A 12,204-nucleotide genomic window follows, 5' to 3' on the forward strand; every position below is an offset into this window, starting at 1 on the left:
ATTTAAGTTTTTTTTAAATCATTAATTTTGAAATCAATTTGTAACTGTAAAGGAACAAATTCTTAATTCTATTTAATAATCGTGCGTTTGAAAGTTTATAAAATGATTGAAAAATCATTAAAGTTTTATTTGACATTAGTAACAGTTAAAAATATTACATTTGATATTGTTTACAAAAAAAGTCCTTAATGTTGCGCATTTCTTTAAAATTTATCTTTTTATTAAAATGTTATAAAAATAAAGATACATTGCACTTTTGGAAAACGAAGAAGTACAATACAATGTATATTTATTTTAAAGTCAATGTGAAAACCAATACATATATATATATATATATATATATATATATAAAACGATATCGTTAAATCTATAAATTGCGCAGTTTTTAAACAAAATTAGTTCCGTTAGTACATTGAAAATGCCACAATCCAAAACATTATCAATTGGAGAATAATTGATAATCACATATACAATGGAGAAATATTTTCCTAAAAAAAGGAAGGGTATTTTCACTCTGGAGCAGGACAGAAGAAATCGTATACTTTGTGAGATGGTGCCTCGAGTGAGGAGAGTCTCTGGGCAAAATCATGCAAGAAAATAATGCCTGAAAGGTACAACAATTTGTACAGGAGGCAATCTAAACTCTGGACTCTGATCAGGAGTTACCTTAAAAAATGTAAGCATTATAAAACATTAATATTGTTTATTATAAAACAATTTTAGATTTATGTAACTTTTTGGTATTATTTTGATTTTTATTATCAATTCAATAGACGCTTTTTCTATATTCAAATTAGAGAATGTCTTTATTAATATTGAAGAATACATGCCTTACGTCACTAATTAACAAAATTAAGTCTGTCTGTGTCTTGTAATTTTTATTTTCATTCATCAAAATGTCTCCATTTAACTATGTATACATATTAAGCAATCTATTGTGTAATTGTATAAATGTGTCCAAAAACTTAGACAGTAATAGGATTAACAGATTAGTCTTGTAAGAATAGAATTGTTGATTGAATCAATAAAGTATTTGCTCTATTTGAAGACAAGGCATTTATTTAAAGCATTTAAATTTATTGATTTTTTTAAATATTTTTTAATTGTACATTTCTTAAAATATATAATTTTAATTGTGTTTCTATTACGTTTTATTTCAAGTCAAAACAAGAAGAGCGCCCAGGTACCTTTGCCCCATTGAGATGACTTCTTCCAGTTTTGGGGGGGAATCAGACCCATTGCCTATGGTATTCATGGACAATGATGGGACTGATAGAACAGGTATGAAATAAATCAATCAAAATAGCAATCTTAAATATAATAAAATCAATGTATTAATATTTTAATTTGTTTATTCTTTTTATGTTTTGATTACAGGAAGACATAGGAGGACAAATCGTAGGGCCAGGCCATTAAACAATAATGACTCTAATGATGCTGAAGAAGTTGAAATTCCATCCATTCAAGGTATTAGTTCATATTTGGTATATTTTTAATGTGGGTGAAAAATGTATTATATTTAGAATGAATTGAAAATGATATAATAATTAATCTAAGTAGATGAAGAAAATATAAACAATGAACAAATTCTGAGTGATGAGTCCAATGAGGCGAAAGAACAGAATAATATTGAGATTGAACAAGAGGTTCAAGAGGATGAAGATTTGGAGCAAGAGGAAGAGGTGGAACAAGAGGAAGAGGTGGAGCAAGAGGAAGAGGTGGAACAAGAGGAAGAGGTGGAGCAAGAGGAAGAGGTGGAGCAAGAGGAAGAGGTGGAGCAAGAGGAAGAGCAGGTGATTTATGAGTAGCAGGTGAAACACACTTGAAAATACTACCTGTTATCATTCGAATAAAAACTGAAACACAAAATTCATGGTTTTAATGTGTTAAACTTAAGTAAAATAACTAAGAGGGAATAGAAAATGACCTAAATAATAATGTATTATAGCATTTTCTATATGATTCTATATTTAACTCTCTCTATGTATATATATATATATATTATATATATATATGTGTGTACGTATTTCATTTATATATATATATATATATATATATATATATATATATATATATATATATATATATATACTGTATATGTCAGAATAGGTAAAGTCCAGAGTTAGACCCAAATGCTAGAATGAGGTTAATAACACCCTAGCACAGTGAGTATATACCAGGACCTGACCCTGCGACAGCTGTAGTATAATATACTCACAGTAATAGACTGGAAGATGACACAGCAGGGTCAGGAGAAGAAACTTTGTGTAGAAAGGGTTAACCAATAGAATAATCAGGCAGGCAATGTCCAGCAACGTGTAATCAGGCAGGTAAGGGTTAACCAATAGAATAGTCAGGCAAGCAATATCCAGTAACGTGTAATCAGGCAGATAGGAGTTAACCAAAAGAGTAGTCAGGTAAGCAATGTCCAGCAACGTATTATCAGACAGGTACGGGTTAACCAATAGAGTAGTTAGGTAAGCAATGTCCAGCAACGTGTAATCAGGCAGGTAGGGGTTAACCAATAGAGTAGTCAGGTAAGCAGTGTCCAGCAACGTGTTATCAGGCAGGTAGGGGTTAACCAATAGAGTAGTCAGGTAAGCAGTGTCCAGCAACGTGTTATCACAGGTAGGGGTTAATCAATTGAGTAGTCAAGTAAGCAGTGTCCAGCAACGTGTTATCAGGCAGGTAGGGGTTAACCAATAGAGTAGTCAGGTAAGCAGTGTCCAGCAACGTGTTATCAGGCAGGTAGGGGTTAACCAATTGAGTAGTCAGGTAAGCAGTGTCCAGCAACGTGTTATCAGGCAGGTAGGGGTTAACCAATAGAGTAGTCAGGTAAGCAGTGTCCAGCAACGTGTTATCAGGCAGGTAGGGGTTAACCAATAGAGTAGTCAGGTAAGCAGTGTCCAGCAACGATATCAGGCAGGTAGGGGTTTAGGGTTCAGAATAAGCAGGCACAAATTCAGGAATCACAAGAATAAATTTGTACTCACATAGCCCACGAGTAACAACAAACAGGCACCGATGAGAGGAGATGCCGGAATAAGAAGGCCTCCTGACATCATCAGAAGAGCCGTCAGGAACAGGGTTGCTAAGCAACCAATGAAAGCGCTACCACGCTGAGACATAGGAAGCGATCAGCAGCTGAGCGATCGCGACAGTATATATAAATTTAATTTTTTTATTTTATATATATATATATATATAGAGAGAGAGAGAGAGAGAGAGAGATAAAATATTTAACAGAAAGCTTACAACTATAGAGAGAGAGAGTGAGAGAGAGAGAGGCATTCGAGAGTTACAAAAGCAATATAATGTTCTAAAATAATGTTTTAATTTACAGCTATCAAATGAAAAAGAAGCACAGACGAGGTGCAGGGTGAGGCTCTGCTTCACCACAATATTATGACTGGAGTAAGTGATCACAAATGTAAAAATTTGAATCAATGTATTACTGATCGCATTTTTTAAACTTTTGCAATGCTCTAGCTGATTCTTGAAAGACCACTGTGTTAGTGTTTCCTTTTAGAACTGCAATACATTATTTTTACATGTATCATTTCAAGAATTAATAAAAAAAATAAAAAAAAATTTAGTTCCTGATGATGATAAAATATGGGCGAACAAAAGAGAACTTTTAGAATTCCTGCTTAAACGGAACTTCCGCAGTGACGAAAATGAGAATGAAATACGAAAAAAAAGAATTTTTTTTTGTATATTATTAAAACATTTATGAATGTGAGGATAACATATGTTTTATTTTTGTTATTAATAAATAATGAATATAAGATTTTAATATTACCATTTGTCATCCTATTCATTACTATCTTTAATAAAGTTATACTATCTTATCAGTCAAAAGCTAACAAGATTAGAGCTCAATGCAAGACATGTGTCACCAGTTACAGTTTTTATAATAGGAGTCAAATGGTCTGCAGGGGGGGTGTAAAGGAGATAAACAAAAGTGGACTTTTGTGTAGCATTGTTTAAATAATATTTTAATTTCTTTAACTTGAAATATAATTTTTTTTTTGGTGATTTCATTAACATGTATTAGATAACATGGTTTTTAATAATGGTAAATAAAAAGAAATTACATTTTATTACATTAATTTAAAAAAAATAATATATATTTATATGCTAAAACACGTTCATCTATAGTTTAAAACATAATTTCTATGAAAAAATTTAGTCAGACCAAAAATAAGCGCATTTTTGCGATGATTAAATGATAAATTAGGCGCATATCTAATAATAACAGCGAGATTTATCATTAATACGCCACATCTTGACTTTAGAAATTGTTGTGATAATCCGACCGTTTTTTTGATAAATATTGGCACACAGGTGCGCCTCGCCGAGGGCGAGCTGCAGAAAACTGATAGGAGAACTGAAAGTCGTATTTAAAAAAACAATGATAAATGGACCCCAAGTAGTTAATGGATTGTTAATTGTTAAAGATGACATACACTGGCAGGAAGACAGATAACTGTAATCACATACAGGAAGAACTTCATCTCATCAGGTGACAAAACACTTTGAGCAATATTTATGAATCTGTGAGTGGACAGGATTTACATGTTGTGAACTTGTCCGCATTTGATTGCAGATTGTGGGGCACATTTGTTCTTCATATTTAAGATTGCACGGGTGAACGCTTGTGCATGTCCGCCCCCTGCCCTCATGCAACCAATTGTGTGAGAGAAGGGTGAACAGTTGAGCGAACCTGCAACCGATTGGGGCTTTCATCTCATGATAAATTTTGTCCTTTGTGGAAGATGTTTCAGCAAAATCCCCTGCCTGTTCAACTCTTTGTTCTGTTTGTAAGCAGCTCTGCAAACAAATTTGTCAAATTTCTGTGTTCAGTTAAAGTCCTTATTCAAGTTTGCAGGTTTACAATTAAACTGCACTCTGTTCTACTGTGAAAATTATATTCTTTTACCCAGCAGCACGGTGTAAGAAAACTATAAGTCATAATAAGGGTTAGTTCTCATGCTACATTAACCCCTTAATGACCAGCAACGTACCATGTTTGTCACTGGTGTTTGAATGGGGATTGATTTTTTGGAAGTGCGGTCTCGCCGACAGCAGCACAACATGCCTGCATCCAGAAGGGAGGTCATAATAGAGTGGTCCTGCCACTCGCGGTGAGACTCGTGCTAGTATGAGATGAAAAACCCTTAACACGGGTTATGTTGTGGTCGTTAAAGGGTTAAAAATGATTGCACTAAATATATTATCAAGGCCACAGAGAACAGTTCAAGTAAACAAGCTTGAAACTAGCCTGGAAACAAGTGTATGTTTTTTATCCCCTGAAAGCAAAGGAAAAGAAAAAAACATCTTTTGTATCTGCTAATATTTTAACAGTTTAATTAATTATTTATGCATGGAATCAGGACAAGTTTCCAATCCCCTACAACCCCTAATTTAAAAGAAGTAATCATCCTTTATATGAGAAAGAAAATAAAAAAATATCACAATAATGTGGTTAAATTCAAAAATAATAAAAAAGCAATAAAATAAAATGTGCAAGAAACTCACACATAAATGATACAAACCAATACTTTCCAAAATTCCAAGTGCATGTGTCCTTTTAATAAAGATCGCAACAGTCTCCATTATACAAATAGTTCCTTCGATGTTTCCTCAAAAACAAGAAACACATCATAGCCTGATATTGTTACATCATTCAGATTCCAGATGGACAAAAATAGAGCAAGGGTACTCACATTTATTAGAGCTTCAACAGCTCTAGAATATACACTTTATCATAAAGACCCAAGACAAAATGGTCGTAGATGCTAGATGCAGATTCTTAATTTATTAAAAACATATGTAACTGCTCACATAGGATTACAAGTCGCACGGCAAATCAGTTGCGAAAACACCGCACGCGTTATGTTTTTTTGGCATTTGAGGTTGCGCAGGTATTACAAATTGCAAAATAACTTATTTTTTGCTCACGTTAACCCGCGTAATCCAAACAGCCAAATCATGTACGCGTTCACGTATTCCCCCATAGAGGTCAATGGAGAAGACAAATAGAAAAAAATAATAATCTAAAACCCTAATCTGTTGCGCAAAGCCCATGACATAATTCTCCTCGAAAAGTGTACATGAAAATGCCAATATTTCATATTGCAAGAATGTTTTCACAACGGAAATAAATATTTCTCTATATATTTGATGATATTTGGACAGATATATCTATTTATTGCGAGATATGTATATGAATATATATATAGATAGCATTGAAAATCTATCTGAGATATTGTTAAATGTGCATAAAATTGTAAGGTAAAATCTTTTTATTATCTCCCTAGTTAAACATATCTGTATACATATAAATCCATAAATAACAAAAAAGAACTCAGCACACCTCAATTTAGCAAAAGTGTAAATGTAATTTATTATAAAGTATCTAAATACAATTCTATAGTATGAATCCACAACTTTCAGTCCATCCACACACGCAAAACACTTTCATTCATAAAACAATCAGATTCAACACAGGCGTCCCTGGAAGAATCAGCAAAGGCTCTCAAAAAACCGCTATTTATGTCTTAGAAAGTTCATTTAGATGAAAAAATGGACAGTCCCTTAGACATGCAGAACTTTCACAGTTATTTTTAAATATATAATCTTTGATGCAATTTTTCAGATATAGTTGCTGTAAAAAGATTTTTTTCTCCTTGATTACAAATATATCTTCTTAGGCATGAGATTTGAATAACATTTTGAAATATGTAATCATTCCCTTGTTCAGCATACACCTTTTCATGATAAATATAAGCACATTTATGGGTTAGTGCAGAACAAGACAAAAGCCGTTAGTTCATCCAGCATATGTATTAAACTTAATCTTGTGTTAACACTCAGTATACTCCAAGGCTCTTTCCAAGTTCCCCTCTTTAAACCACACTTGCGGTTGGGTAGTATTCAGCCTGGGTATCGGTGCTTAACTATTCTAACAGTTCATGTTATAACATATGCATAAAGTTTCTATCACTTCCCAGTATTAGAGTGTTAATGAATTATAGCGTCTCTAATGTGGTAGAAGCCGTGAGTTAAATCAGCATGTGTATCACCAATCATCTGTATTGCGTCTGTATTAGTATAGAAGCTGGCCAGTTAGAACATGCATGTTAATTAGCTTTATAATACTTGCGATTTCATATCCTTTTGAACAAATGGAGATGCCCCCGACTTTTATCCACTCGTGCGGACTTGAGAACAAAAACCACTTGATTCGGTCTTGTATCCTTATGGAACAACGGCTCTTTTCTGTAATCTTTTTGCATCAAAGTCCTTGTATCGACAAGCGGTTCAGTGAGCTGCCGACGGAGACGCAATACAGATGATTGGTGATACACATGCTGATTTAACTCACGGCTTCTACCACATTAGAGACGCTATAATTCATTAACACTCTAATACTGGGAAGTGATAGAAACTTTATGCGTATGTTATAACATGAACTGTTAGAATAGTTAAGCACCGATACCCAGGCTGAATACTACCCAACCGCAAGTGTGGTTTAAAGAGGGGAACTTGGAAAGAGCCTTGGAGTATACTGAGTGTTAACACAAGATTAAGTTTAATACATATGCTGGATGAACTAACGGCTTTTGTCTTGTTCTGCACTAACCCATAAATGTGCTTATATTTATCATGAAAAGGTGTATGCTGAACAAGGGAATGATTACATATTTCAAAATGTTATTCAAATCTCATGCCTAAGAAGATATATTTGTAATCAAGGAGAAAAAAATCTTTTTACAGCAACTATATCTGAAAAATTGCATCAAAGATTATATATTTAAAAATAACTGTGAAAGTTCTGCATGTCTAAGGGACTGTCCATTTTTTCATCTAAATGAACTTTCTAAGACATAAATAGCGTTTTTTTGAGAGCCTTTGCTGATTCTTCCAGGGACGCCTGTGTTGAATCTGATTGTTTTATGAATGAAAGTGTTTTGCATGTGTGGATGGACTGAAAGTTGTGGATTCATACTATAGAATTGTATTTAGATACTTTATAATAAATTGCATTTACACTTTTGCTAAATTGAGGTGTGCTGAGTTCTTTTTTGTTATTTGTAGATGGTAGAATTGGAGGTTTTACTAAACTCTTGCACCCTAAATATATAAATAATTTTTTATTTATTTTTTGACAGTGGATAGAATGCTTTAGTGGTGCTGTGATTAACTATTTGACATATAAATCCATGTTTCTCTATGTATGTATATGTATGTCAATGTAAAATCCCTCCGTCTGCTTTTTTTTCTAACACCCGAGATCTCCTATCTTTGAGCCCTTATAACTCTTGTGTGCAATATGTTTTGTTTAATAATTTTTATTAGACAGTGTTAATATGAGTGTAACTGTACTTTGTAACGTATTTTTGAAGTGTTTTGTGAAACTTTTATGTTGCGAAAAAATGTTAACTACAGCTCTTCCAGCGTGGAATGGATTGTTGCATAAAAGGCGACTGTGCGCGCGCAATCGTGATTTTTTAAGACTTATAATAACTGCACAGTGGAAATTGCTTGCGAAAAGACCACATCGCTCATGGAAAACTCATAATACGCTACTTGTAATCTTGCCCTAAGGGTTACCGGTACACGCATACAGCAATACTTGGCGTGTGATAGTCTGTATTTACAGACTGAACAATGCTCCACATTGTATCCTGTGTTACTGCTGTGCCAAACAAACACTTCTCCACGTGACCAGCCGAACAGTACTTGGCAACTCAGGAATGAACTATTTGTATAATTGAGACTGTTGCAATCTTCATTAAAAGGACACCTACACTTGTAATTTGTTTAAGTATTGGTTTGTATCATTTGTGTGTGGGTTTTGTGCACATTTTACTTTATTGTTTAATCATCTTTTATAACATTATCAATTTACAATTATTTGCTCTTTCTAGTTATAAAATAAAAAGCCAGAGAAATCTGAGTCTTTGTAATTACGCCTCATGAGAAAAATAGCAAGGAAAAATAAGATTCCCAAGCTGTGGTGAGGTGCAGTGTATTTGTGTTAAAAATACAGAGATATAAAGTGAAAATACATTTACATTTCTGTTTTATTGGAAAAATATATCTCATGCGAAAAATACATTTTAGAACCTTTAACAAGCAAGTTGGAGTTTTTAACTGCTTCAAAGCCTTTTAAATGTGTTGACAATTTTATTTTTTATATCATTGCTTGCTTATTTTGTATTACATACAATTAGTGTCATTACATTTGTATGAGAAGATACTCATTTAAAGGGATAGTCTAGTCAAAAACTAAACTTTCTTAATTCAGATAGAGCATGCAATTTGAAGTAACTTTCTAAATTACTCCTATCATATTTTTCTTCACTCTCTTGGTATCTTTATTTAAAAAAGCCGAAAAGTAAGCTTGGCATCCGGACCATTTTTGTTTCAGCACCTGGGTAGTGCTTGCTGATTGGTGGATAAATGGCATGCTCTATCTGAATTATGAAAGTGTTGTTTTGACTAGATTATCCCTTTAATACAGTTGCTTTCCCCCAAAAAAATAATTAGGGCACCTTCATTACAGGTCAGAGTTTTTAAGCACCAGCTGAATGTGTCCCTGATATACTTTTTTAAAGGCTTTGACTTTGAAGGAGAGATTCATATTTGATGAAAGCTACAATATAGTCTCTCTGCATAGGCTAACTGCAGTAACTACTCTGTTGCAAAAATCAGAAAAGAAAAAATACATCTTTGACAATAGTAAGCAGGACATATAAAATAAAATGTATGTTTACCTGATAAATTAATTTATTTCATGGTGGTGAGAGTCCACGAGCCATTACTCTTGGGATTCCACTCCTGGTCACTAGGAGGAGGCAAAGATTCTCGAAGCTCTAAGAGCACTTAATCCTTCTCACCTCTCTGGTATTTCAGTCTGATGTATAGCTAAGAAAGGAGAAGTAGAAAGGTAGGAACGGACAAAGTAGGAAAAATGAGGTGCAATCTAAAATTGACTCAAGAAAAAATAATTATGTAAAAAAAATCAAAATATGATGGTCTCATGGACTCTCACCACAATGAAAGTAAAGAGTTTATCAGGAGGGCATGTAATTTGTTTTCTTTCATTAGGTGTTAAGAATCCACCAGCCATTACTCATGCAAACTAATACCCACTCTGTGGAGTCTACAAATAATTGGACGGGACAAACATTTTTTTTAGGCAGGCACCTAATTACCAGACACTGCTGCCTGAAGGACTTTCCAACCAAACAATGAGGTAGAATTTAGAGAAAGTATATTGCTGCCTTGTAAATGTATGCAATATAAGCTAAATTCTTGAAAATCCAAGAAGTGAAACTGATCTAGAAAAATGAGCAATAATTTGTTTTAAAAAAAATACACCTTGATAATCATGAGATTTAGCCAAAAAGCTAAAGGAATGGACGTAGCCTTCTGACATTTACATGGGCCAAAGGACAAACAAATTAAGGGACTGTCTAAAACTCTTTTGGCTAGATTACGAGTCTTGCGTTAGCCTTAAAAAGCAGCGTTGAGAGGTCCCAATGCTGCTTTTTAACGCCCGCTGGTATTACGAGTCTGGCAGGAGAGGGTCTACCGCTCAATTTTCTTCCGCGAATCGAGCTTACCACAAATCCTCTTACATCAATTGCGTATCCTATCTTTTTAATGGGACTTGCCTAACGCCGGTATTGCAAGTCTTGGAAGAAGTGAGCGGTAGACCCTCTCCTGTCAAGACTCCTACCGCATTTAAAAGTCAGTAGTTAAGAGTTTTATGGGCTAACGCCGTATCATAAGACTCTTAACTAAAGTGCTAAAAAGTACACTAACACCAATAAACTACCTATTAACCCCTAAACTGAGCCTCCCCCCCCCCCCCATCGGAAACACTTAAAAAAAGTTTTTAATGCCTAATCTGCCGACCGGACATTGCTGCCACTGTAATAAATATATTAACCCCTAAACCGCCGCACTCCCGCCTCACAAACTCTAGTTACATTTTATTAACCTCTAATCTGCCATCCCTAACATCGCTGACACCTATCTACATTTATTAACCCCTAATATGCCGCCCCCAACATCGCCGCAACTATAATAAATTTATTAACCCCTAAACCTAAGTCTAACCCTAAGTCTAACACCCCCTAACTTAAATATAATTTAAATAAAATGAAATAAAATTACTACAATTAAATAAATGAATCCTATTTAAAACTAAATACTTACCTATAAAATAAATCCTAAACTAGATACAATATAACTAATAGTTACATTTGTATCTATCTTAGAGTTTATTTTTATTTTACAGGCAACTTTGTATTTATTTAAACTAGGTACAATAGTTATTAAATAGTTATTAACTATTTAATGCTACCCAGTTAAAATAAGTACAAATTTACCTGTAAAATAAATCCTAACCTAAATTACAATTAAACCTAACACTACGCTATCATTAAATTAATTACATAAACTAACTACAATTAACTACAATTAAATTAAATTATCTAAAGTACAAAAAAAACCCAAACACTAAATTACAGAAAATAAAAAAAATAATTACAGGAATTTTAAACTAATTACACCTAATCTAATCCCCCTAACAAAATAAAAAAGCCCCCCAAAATAATAAAATTCCATACCCTATACTAAATTACAAATAGCCCTTAAAAGGGCTTTTTGTGGGGCATTGCCCCAAAGTAATCTTACCTGTAAAAAAAATACAATACCCCCCAACATTAAAACCCACCACCCACACTCCCAACCCTACTCTAAAATCCACCCAATCCCCCTTAATAAAACCTAACACTACCCCCTTGAAGATCACCCTACCTTGAGCCGTCTTCACCCAGCCGGGCACAAGTGGTCCTCCAGAGGGGCAGAAGTCTTCATCCGATCCAGGCAGAAGAGGACCTCCAGACGGGCAGAAGGCTTCATCCAGGTGGCATCTTCTATCTTCATCCATCCGGAGCGGAGCGGGTCCATCTTGAATCCATCCGACATGGAGCTTCCTCTTCTTCCGACAGCTAAGACTGAATGAAGGTTCCTTTAAATGACGTCATCCAAGATATTGTCCCTTGAATTCCGATTGGCTGATAGGATTCTATCAGCCAATCGGAATTAAGGTAGGAAAAATCCTATAGGCTGATGCAATTAGCCATTAGAATTGAGCTTGCATTCTATTGGCTGATTGGAACA

Source organism: Bombina bombina, chromosome 4 (assembly GCF_027579735.1).
Source record: "Bombina bombina isolate aBomBom1 chromosome 4, aBomBom1.pri, whole genome shotgun sequence".
NCBI lineage: Eukaryota > Metazoa > Chordata > Amphibia > Anura > Bombinatoridae > Bombina > Bombina bombina.